The following is a 10,922-nucleotide window of genomic DNA, read 5'->3' on the forward strand; positions in this document are numbered from 1 at the left end:
CATTACCCTATATGTAATAAAAAACAAACAAAATAAAAATAAACATTACACTTGGGTTGCCTCCCAAGAAGCGCTTGATCTGTCACTGTGTAATTCATCTGGGCAGCATTCAGTGTTCTGCTTACATAATAGATCAGGTGCATAATTTTACTATGCCTCTGCCGAAGCACAGCACCTATTGCTAAACCACTAGCATCACACATCAGTTCAAACGGCAAGGACCAGTCAGGAGCAACAATAATAGAAGCCATAGTGAGACGCTCTTTTAACTCCTCAAATGCCTTCCGGCACTTATCATCAAACATAAACTTAGCCTTTTTTTCATGAAGCTTGCACATTGGGTTAGAAATCTTGGAGAAATCTTTGATGAAGCGCCTGTAGAACCTAGCATGTCCCAAGAAACTTCGGACACCTTTGACTGAGATAGGTGATGGAAGTTTTACAATCACATCATTTTTCTCTTGATCGACCTCAATTCCCTTTTTAGATATTTTGTGACCAAGGACGATCCCTTCCTTCACCATATAATGGCACTTCGCCCAATTTAGCACGAGATTTGTCTCCTCAGATCTTTTCAGCAATTGACCCAGATGGCTAAGACAATCTTCAAACGAATCCCCCACAATAGAGAAATCATCCATGAATACTTCCAATAATTCTTCTACCATGTCAGAGAAGATTGACATCATGCACCTCTGAAAAGTGGCTGGTGCATTAAACAAACCAAAAGGCATCCAGCTAAATAAAAACGTCCCGTAAGGACAAGTAAAAGTGGTCTTCTCCTGATCTTCCAAAGCAATGTTGATCTGATTGTAGCCTGAATAACCATCAAGGAAGCAATAGTAGGAACGCCCCGCTAGCCTATCAAGCATTTGATCAATAAAAGGCATGGGGAAATGGACCTTGCATCTGGCAGTGTTGAGCTTGTGATAGTCCATGCAAACTCTCCATCCGGTTACGGTTCTAGTTGGGATCAACTCATACTTTGCATTCGGCACCACAGTGATGCCACCCTTCTTAGGAACACATTGGACTGGGCTTACCCATTTACTATCAGCAATTGGGTAAACCACGCCCGTGTCCAACCATTTGATGATCTCTTTTTTGATGACCTCTTGCATATTCTCATTCAGTTGCCTCTGATGCTCTACACTCGGTTTGCTATCCTCCTCCAACTGGATTTTGTGCTCACAGATCCCAGATGGAATATCTCGAATGTCTGCTATGGTCCAACCAATAGCACGCCTATACTCCCTGAACACCTCCAAAAGCTGTAAAATCTGCTCCTTAGTCAATAGGGCTGAAACAATCACTGGTAATGTATTGTCCAGACCAAGGAACTCATATTTCAGATGTGATGGGAGCTGCTTAAGCTCCAACTTAGGTGGCCCAATGATCTAAGGATTTGCTGGAGGAGTTGTTCTATTTTCCAAATCAAGATTTAGCCTCTTTGGGTGGTATGAATATGAACCCAACCCAACAAGTGAATTAACTGTCTCCACATAGCCTTCCATATCCTCAGCATCGAAATTCACAAGAATACCAGCTAGAGCTTCAACCAAACTTTCTTCTTCCATCTTGAGCTCCACTGCTTCATCAACAAAATCAAATGAATCAATTACCGAAATACTCTCGTAAGCACTTGGTAACTTCATCCCTTTGCTAGCCTGAAAAGTCACTTCTTCATCGTTGACTCGGAACTTGATTTCATTTTTCTCTGAATCCATCAGAGCTCTCCCTGTAGCAAGGAAAGGTCTCCCCAGAATAATAGGAATGTCCCGATCGACAGCATAGTCAAGAATCATAAAACCAGCGGGCAACATAAAATCACCAACCCGCACAAGTACATCATCAACCACCCCAACAGGTCTTTTGATAGACCTATCAGCCATTTGTAACCTCATAGCAGTCGGCCTTGGCATCCCTAAACCTGATTGTTTATATATAGCAAGGGGCATCAAATTAACACTCACCCCATCTTCACACAAAGCACGAGAAAAATCATGGTGCCCAACAGAAAAAAGAATGGTGAACGCCCCAGGCTCTCCCTTTTTCTGAACAGTTGTAGTTGAAATGATGGAACTCACAGTTTGAGTCAAACTCATGATTTCACGTTGAACCAGTTTCTTCTTGGTCAGCAGATCCTTCAAATATTTATAAAAATCGAGCATCTCCTTGACAGCTTCCAAGAAGGGAAAATTTAGAGATAACTGATTCAACTGATCATAAAACTTCTTGAACTTAGCATCTTCCTTCTTCTTTACCAACCTTTGAGGAAAGAGAGGTTTAGATTTGAAAAGCTGCGTCAAAGGGTGGAGAGCCCCTTTTACACTCTACTTGCTTGTGTTATCAGCTTCCTTCTTGTCAGTATGATTCTCATCAACAATAATGGGTGCTTCAGACTACACCTCATCCTCTTCATCTATCGGCTCAAGATCAATCACCTTCTCATCAGCCCCCTGGAGTATTTTACCACTCCTAGTAGTGATGGCAAACACACGGTCTACACCGCCTTCCCCATTATTTGGATCTGGAATAGTGTCACTCAGAAGTCCTCCCTTTTTAGGAGGGTGCTGCTCTCTAGAAATATCCTTCATCTCTGTCTCAAGCTTCTGAATAGTCGCCGTATCGGAACCCATTGTTTCTATCAACCCAGATAAAGTCCTTTCAGATTTAGATTGATTGGCCAGAATCTTCTCAAGCGTTGATTCAACCTTCGAACTACCTTGCTTTGTTGACTGCCCTTTCGATGGTATATAAGGATTGGAACTCTTGTTCCCAAAATTGTTACTGTTGTTGTAGATCCCTTGGTTCACACCACCATAATTATTGTTGTAGTTCCCAGAGTTGTTATAAGCACCTTGACCTTGCTGAGGTCTCCATTGATTCTGATTCTGATTCTGATAACCAACTTGGTAGTTCTGTCTTTGGTAACCCCCTTGAGAGTTATTAACATAATTAGCATCTTCAACCTGCATAGGTGGCCCATCATGGAACAGACCATCTTGAGTATGGTACATCCCTTTTGGCAAAACTGTATCATCCTTACAACTATTTACCTTCTTGATCTGGGATTATCAAACTTCTTCGTTAGCAAGGAAATATTTGATGCAAGTTCTGCCAATGTTTGCTGGGTGTCTTGATTCTCCTTTACTACATTCTGGATCATAGCACTACCATACGGTACCACATCAGCATTGTTTGAGTGCCAAGCCTGATTATGAGTCGTCAGCTTGTTAAGTATGTTGGTCACTCATCGATAAGATTTGTTCATGAAACAACCATCAGCTGCATTATTAGCAACTGACTGCGTCACTGGATCTAACCCTCGGTAGAACTTCTCCTTTAATATGTGTTCCGGAAAAGCATGATTCGGGCTCTTCTGCAAATACTCCTTGAATCTCTCCCAGGCTTCATATAGTTGTTCCCCCGGTCGCTGCTTAAATTCATATATCTTGTCACGAATTTCAGCCTTCTTGCTAGGGGGTTACCATTTTGTGAGAAAAGCAGTCACCATCTCCCCCCATGAAGTAATCGAATTTTAGGGTAGCTTCTCAAACCATGTTCTTGCCTCCCCAGTTAAGAAATATTTGAATAACCTCAACCGAATAGCATCTTGTGGAACGCTGTTCTGGATGTGATTAGCACACACATCCACAAAATTCTGCAAATGACGTTGAGGTTCATTCTTGGTAGAGTTCCGAAAGTATCCCTTAAGCTTCAACAACTGGTATAGAGAGGAGTCAATTTTCACGCTAGCAGCTGCAACTCGAGGCTGAACAATAGCAGATGCATAGTCCCCCTCCGGAACAAGATCAGTGAAAATATTCTCATCATCTGATTCATTCGCCTGATTGTTCAGCCGATTCCCCTGGTTACCAGCACGTTGATTTTGATAATTCTGATTCATGTTCACCTGGTTTACACAGAGTAGCAAACAAGGTTTTATGGAATAAGAAAAAGACTTCAATCAAAGCAAACACTATTTAGTAATTTCAAAACCGTATTCCCCGGCAACGGCGCCAAAATTTGATACGCTCAAATAACACCTATTAGTGGTATAACGCGGACGTTGTCAAATATAGTAACCCAACAAGGTTGGGGTCGAATCCCACAGGGAATATGGTGTGAAAAGGTTACTAAAGTCGTAGGATGCTAAGTTTTAGGTCTAATGTCTTAATCCGATGATTTTGGTAATAGTTGGTTTTTCTATACTAATTGCTATCTACTTGCTTTGGTGGAAATTTATGGTAAAAGAAACTAAGGTTGTGTCCCCATTAGATAGAGTGTATGATCATGGGTATTGATCTTGATATACTTCCAATGGATCATTATATGAATGTACTTAATCTGTATATGAATCTCTACTATTTCCCAATAAATAAAGATTATCTCTTTCTATGCTTTCCCCAAATAAAAGAAAGTAACTATGAAGAACGATTAATCATGCCAAGTAAATTCTTCTTATTCCTAAGTGAATTTATTAAACAAAGTTTAAAGTTTTGAGTCCTTGTTATTTATTCTAACCAACCCTAATTATTTCCCAAAATAAATCAAGGTTTATGTCACGACCCAAACCGATGGGCCATGACTAGTGCCTGAGCTGGGCACCCGTATACGACCCGCTAGATATAATCCGACTGAAACTGAAAACAATATGGCACTCTGTAAAAGAATGTTGTGAACTCATCAAGTCAAACGTCAGAAAGAACCTGTCTCCTGGGAAGTCACAGTTAACCAAAACATAACAAATATGCAAGCCGACAAGGCTGCCACTATACACGGGGACATCCAAGACGAACTACATCGATACAGCTGACCAAACCGTATATACACAATCCACATATGTCTACAGACCTCTAAGAGTATAACAAAGTCTACGTCAAAAGGATCTGTACCAAAATAACTCAAGCTCCAGAACAATGGAGCTCTCCAAGCGGCTAGGCTGAAGTCCTTAGCCGGAGGATCACCAAACTGAGTGTCTGTACCTGCGGGCATGAAATGCAGCCCCCGAAGAATGGGGTCAGTACGAATAGTGTACTGAGTATGTAAGGCATGAAATCAACATATACATAAAATCTTGAAAAACATTTGAGCCGTGTCAATGAAAGGGAAAAATAAATGCATCAGTATAGTTATATCAAAGAAACACATATATCCATAGAAATATCACAACAAAGGCCACAACGTCAACCCCTATTAGCTGTGCCATATATATACACATCATAACAAAGGCCACAACGTCACCCCCTGTCAACTGTGCCATACATATACACATCACAACAAAGGCCACAGCGCACCCCTTGTTAATTGTGCCATATATATACGCATCATAACAAAGGCCAAAGCACACCCCCTGTCAACTTTGCCTTATATATACACATCACAACAAAGGCCACAACACACCTCCTGTCAATTGTGCCATATATATACACATCACAACAAAGGCCACAGCACACCCACTATCAATTGTGCCATATATATACACATCACAACAAGGGCCACAGCATCACCCCCTGTCAACTGGGCCTTGTAATACACAACAAAGGTCACAGCGTCATCCCCTGTCAACTGTGCCTTACATATACATGAAGAATGAAAATGAGTGCAGTGCATAACCAAAATGAAATAATAGAGCTCTCTGTAATGTCACAAAGTAGCCATACACATATATTATACTCAAGGCATGCATAGGCATTAAAATGAAAACTATCGCACTATCCCACCTTAGAGGAACCATTTATAAGGTGAGATCAACAACAATGAAATAAATTGAGAAAATCATGTAATAGCTTAACATTTTCATATCATCGTTGAAATCATATTTGAGACCTTAAAGCATAAAATCATCCTCAACGTAATCCCCATAAAAACATGTCACGACTCAACTAGGGGCCGCAACGGGTACCCGGAGCTAGCTACTGAGCACCGCTCGCTCTATTACTCATCTTACTCATTTAATGCTCCTTTGCAAATTTTATACATGAAAGTATAAGAAAACATATTTTTATATAGAAACGTAAATGCTTTATATTCATTTGCCTTTCGGCCAACAAAATACTATATATACACGTGATAACATCTTGTGAGACCATCTAACCCACACTGCGTACCTACGAGCCTCTACTGACATACTGTATATATAAACGGAACAAGACTCCGTCGTGCCCAAAATATTCATATATACCAAAAGAATAACCATAAGCACCTCCGACCGATGGAGTGCTCTCAATCAGCTGACCGGTACTAAGGATCTGGACCAAGCTCACCTCCCTATCTACCTGTGGGCATGAACACAGCGTCCAAAGAAAACGGACGTCAGTACGAATATTATACTGAGTATGAGACGCATAAATAATGAAGAAAGACATTAATAATATAATGAGAACATCAATGCGAAACATCTGGACCCGACTGACATTCATAAATGAAATAATGCATGCTGTCTTACTCAAACTTATCATCATAACATGTATGCATCATATGCAAGCTGCCTGTCCATATCGGAACGGTGTGATAATCAATAACATTAGCCCGCGTCCAGGCCTCCCGCGTCCGGGGTACCATCTCATGTCGCCCACTAGTGGTGTCTGCCCATGCCAGAAGGTCATGGTGTATCCGTATAGCTGCCCGCCTTAGCGGTGACTGCCCGGCCAACTAGGCCCGGTGTGAAATGCTCATGCCATGCTTATCATAAAATAATCATAATAATATGCTCATTATAAAATACTTATCTTATCATAGTACCTGCATAAGACACGAGATTGACTTTACTCTATCGGGGTGACGTAAGGTCGTGATCCCCCGATTACATTATGGAGCAATCATGGACATTCTGCCTCACCTTGAACGAACTAGCACATAAGGTGAGTGTATGCAATGAATAACATCATCATCATTCTAGCATCATCATATTGTGTCTCTTATCTCATATAAGCATTTATAGAAGTAGGCTTTTAACTTTTCGGAATATAGGAACTCATGAAGAAGATAGGGATTCGAGTTATAAGATTCATGCCGTTAGAAGAAAAGGACTAGCCTCACATAACTTGTCGCTTAGCTACGTTATCGATCACTTGTCTTCCTTCAAGGTCACGTCGTTACCTTCACGAGAGAATTTGACTAACATTAGTTAATCGACTACAAGAACGCATCGTTAATTCTAGGAAAAATTGGGCAGCACTCCCTTTGTTTATACTACTTCTCCCATGTTCTATATCAACTCCCAACATTCACAATACTACTCACAATGTCACAATCAACAATCATCATTTATGTATATTTAGCAATATCCACCATTTTCCTCCAATTTTCCCATATTTCTCCTTATAACTCATCTTTGTGTTTTCATGCGTTTAATCCTCGTTCATGATATAAACATCATTATAACGTATTCATAATCACAACTCTTCAACTTTCATGATTCAATTCCACTATCATTCAATTATGTCACTATTCACTCAGTAATGACCCACATTCTATGTTCTTCTACATGTCAAATATCTAAGCCTCCCAATACCTTAAACAACATGAAATGATCATGAAACTTACCTTGGATGATGGTTGAACAAGTCTTGAGTTGAAATACTCCACTTAGACAAAACCCTAGTTCCACCTTCTTTGGAGTTCCTTGACTTAGATGAACTATTAGGAGTTTCACACTCTTGATTTCATGAATTTGGGTGTTATTGATCTTGATTTTCACTTGAATTCTTGGTTTGGAGTGTTTGGAAGTTTCTAGAGAGAGAGATTGGGTCGTGTAGTGAGAAGAGGAAATGAGAAAATGAAACTTGGATCATATTTTTATAAATACAAAACCAGTCCCGATGCCATTATACGGTCCATTATACAGTCCGTATAAATTTATACGGTCTGTATAATTGACCGTAAAACTGACTCAGTGATCACCCCTTTCTGTGTCAACTTGACGGTTCATTTGACGGGCCGTATAATTTTATACGGTCCGTATAATCTACCGTAAAGCCCACTTTTCCTCAATTTCTTTATGTGACACTTTAACGGTTCATTATACGGCCGTAAAACCATTATACGGTCCCTATAACCTACCGTATAATTCGCCAGTTCACTGAGTCCTATTTTGTCAATTCGTTTTATCTCCGATTCTTACGGGACCTTCTTAACAGTTGTTCAACACCTCGATACCAATCAAATGAATGTTATCACTCGTCTCCACAACATCGTATACACTATATCCTTGTTAGCCTATTCACTGTATGCTTAACGGGAAACTTTCCGGGGTGTAACATTTTTCCCCCACTTTTGGAACATTCGTCCTCGAATGTTAAACACTCGGGATTCTATAAAAATTTCGCCAGAGTTCCCCCTGTAATCTGGCACTACTGACCTCTCAGAGCAACCCATAATATCATCGCCTCACAGGGCTATATCACAATATCAACATATCTATGGCCACACACGACCAAAAACATAAAAAAAAATAAAGCATACATACCTTATATCGTCGACGTTTCATCTTGCATCTTTTCCGGGGATTGGAACAAATGGGGGTACATAGATTTCATCTTCTCCTCTGCTTCCCAAGTCATTTCTTCCCGATTGTTGTTCCGCCATAGAATTTTGACGGAAGCAACCTCTTTATTCTGAAGCCTTCGTACTTGTCTATCTAAAATAGCAATAGGCGCTTCCTCGTATGTCAGCTTCTCTGTTACTTGCACATCATCAACCGGAACTATTCTCGTTGGGTCTCCAATGCACTTGTGGAGCATTGAAACATGGAATACTGGATGCACGGATTCGAGCTCTGATGGCAAGTCCAATTTATAGGCTACTCGACTCACCTTACGAATGATTTGGTAGGGTCCGATATATCTGGGACTTAGCTTTCCCTTCTTGCCAAATCTCATCACTCCCTTCATCGGCGATACCTTCAGGAACACCCAATCTCCCACTTGAAATTCCAAGTCTCGTCGACGATTATCTGCATAAGACTTTTGGCGACTTTGAGCTGTTAACAGTCGGTCTCGAATCACTTTAACCTTTTCAACTGCTTGTTGGATCAAGTTGGGGCCTATCAATTGTACTTCTCCGGTTTCAAACCATCCAATTGGAGATCTGCATTCTCTTCCATATAAGGCTTCATACGGGGCCATTTGAATGCTGGAATGGTAGTTGTTGTTGTAGGGAAATTCGATAAGAGGCAAATGCTCATCCCAACTACCACCAAAGTCCAGCACACACGCTCGTAACATATCTTCCAAGGTCTGAATAGTACACTCGGCTTGTCCGTCGGTCTGCGGATGGAACGTCGTGCTGAGCTTCACTTGAGTACCTAGACCTTCTTGAAAGGACTTCCAGAACTTGGCTGTGAACTGTGCCCCTCTGTCTGTGATAATGGCCAAAGGAATACCGTGAAGTCGTACAATCTCCTTGAGATACAATTTAGCATAATCTTCCGCTGAATATGTGGTTCTAACGGAGAGAAAATGAGCTGCTTTCGTGAGTCTATCCACGATCACCCATACAGAATCGTACTTCTCTCGCGTACGGGGTAATCCTACCATAAAATCCATATTAATTTCTTCCCATTTCCACGTAGGGATTGCCATTGCTTGCAATAAGCCTCCTGGCTTTTGATGCTCGGCCTTCACTTGCTGGCAATTTGGGCACTGTGCTACAAATTCTGCTATGCCTCCCTTCATGCCATCCCACCAGTATATCGATTTAAAATCATGGTACATCTTGGTTGCACCTAGATGAATAGAATACCGGGAATAATGTGCTTCCTCTATAATCCGTTGGTGCAAGTTTGCCACATTCGGTACACATAGCCGGCCTCGATATCTAAGAACCCCTTCTAGGGAAACTTCGAATGGAGACTCTTCCTTTTCCTGAGATAGATCTCGATAGTGGCTTAACTGAGGATCTTCATATTGTCGTTCCTTCACTTCTAGATTCAATGATGAAACTGTGGGGTCATGGATGCTAATACCTGCGTTACCCGAATCAATTGGCCGTACGCCGAGACTTGCTAACCGATGGACTTCACGAACCATTTCTCACTTTTCTGAAGGAACTCCACATAAACTACCATCGATCGGCGGCTAAGTGCATCTGCTACTACATTCGCCTTCCCTGGATGATATAGAATGTTCACATCATAATCCTTCAGTAATTCTAACCATCTCCTTTGCTGCAGGTTCAACTCCTTCTGTTTGAAAATATATTGAAGGCTTTTTTGATCCGTATAGATATCCACGTGCACGCCATATAAGTAGTGTCTCTATATTTTCAATGCATGGATGACCGCAGCTAGATCAAGATCATGGGTGGGATAATTCTGTTCATGTTTTTGCAACTGCCTCGAAGCATATGCAATAACTTTCCCATTCTGCATCAATACACATCCTAATCCCACACCGGAGGCATCACAATACACTACATAGCCATCTGATCCTTCTGGAAGTGTTAGCACTGGCGCTGAGGTCAACCTGTTTTTCAGCTCATGGAAGCTACGCTCACAGGCATCACTCCATTGGAATTTAGCCGACTTCTGGGTTAACTTTTTCAATGAGGCTGAAATAGATGAGAAGCCCTCTACAAATCTTCTATAGTATCCTGCTAGCCCAAGGAAACTACGAACTTCTGTAGTCGTCGTAGGTCTTGGTCAAGTCTTCACAGCTTCTATTTTCTGAGTGTCGACTCGGATGCCATCATCTGAAATAACATGGCCTAGAAATGCCACTGAGTTTAGCCAAAACTCGCACTTCAAAAACTATGCATACAATTCCCGATCTCGAAGAACGCCAAGAACAATTCTTAGATGATCTGCATGTTCTGATTCTGTGCGAGAATATACCAGGATATCGTCGATAAACACGATCACAAAAAGATCCAAAAACGGCCTGAACACATTATTCATTAAATTCATGAACACCGACGGG

General features: G+C 41.2%; 1 non-coding gene across 1 annotated transcript; it reads left to right on the top strand.

Moving 5' to 3' along the window:
• Positions 1 to 3,362: 3,362 nt before the first annotated feature.
• On the top strand, positions 3,363 to 3,469 carry LOC132604746 (small nucleolar RNA R71). Its single transcript, XR_009568848.1, has one exon. It is a non-coding gene; the product is annotated as a small nucleolar RNA R71 (small nucleolar RNA).
• The last annotated feature ends 7,453 nt before the right edge of the window (positions 3,470 to 10,922 follow it).

The sequence above is a fragment of the Lycium barbarum genome, chromosome 7, assembly GCF_019175385.1.
Source record: "Lycium barbarum isolate Lr01 chromosome 7, ASM1917538v2, whole genome shotgun sequence".
Classification (NCBI taxonomy): domain Eukaryota; kingdom Viridiplantae; phylum Streptophyta; class Magnoliopsida; order Solanales; family Solanaceae; genus Lycium; species Lycium barbarum.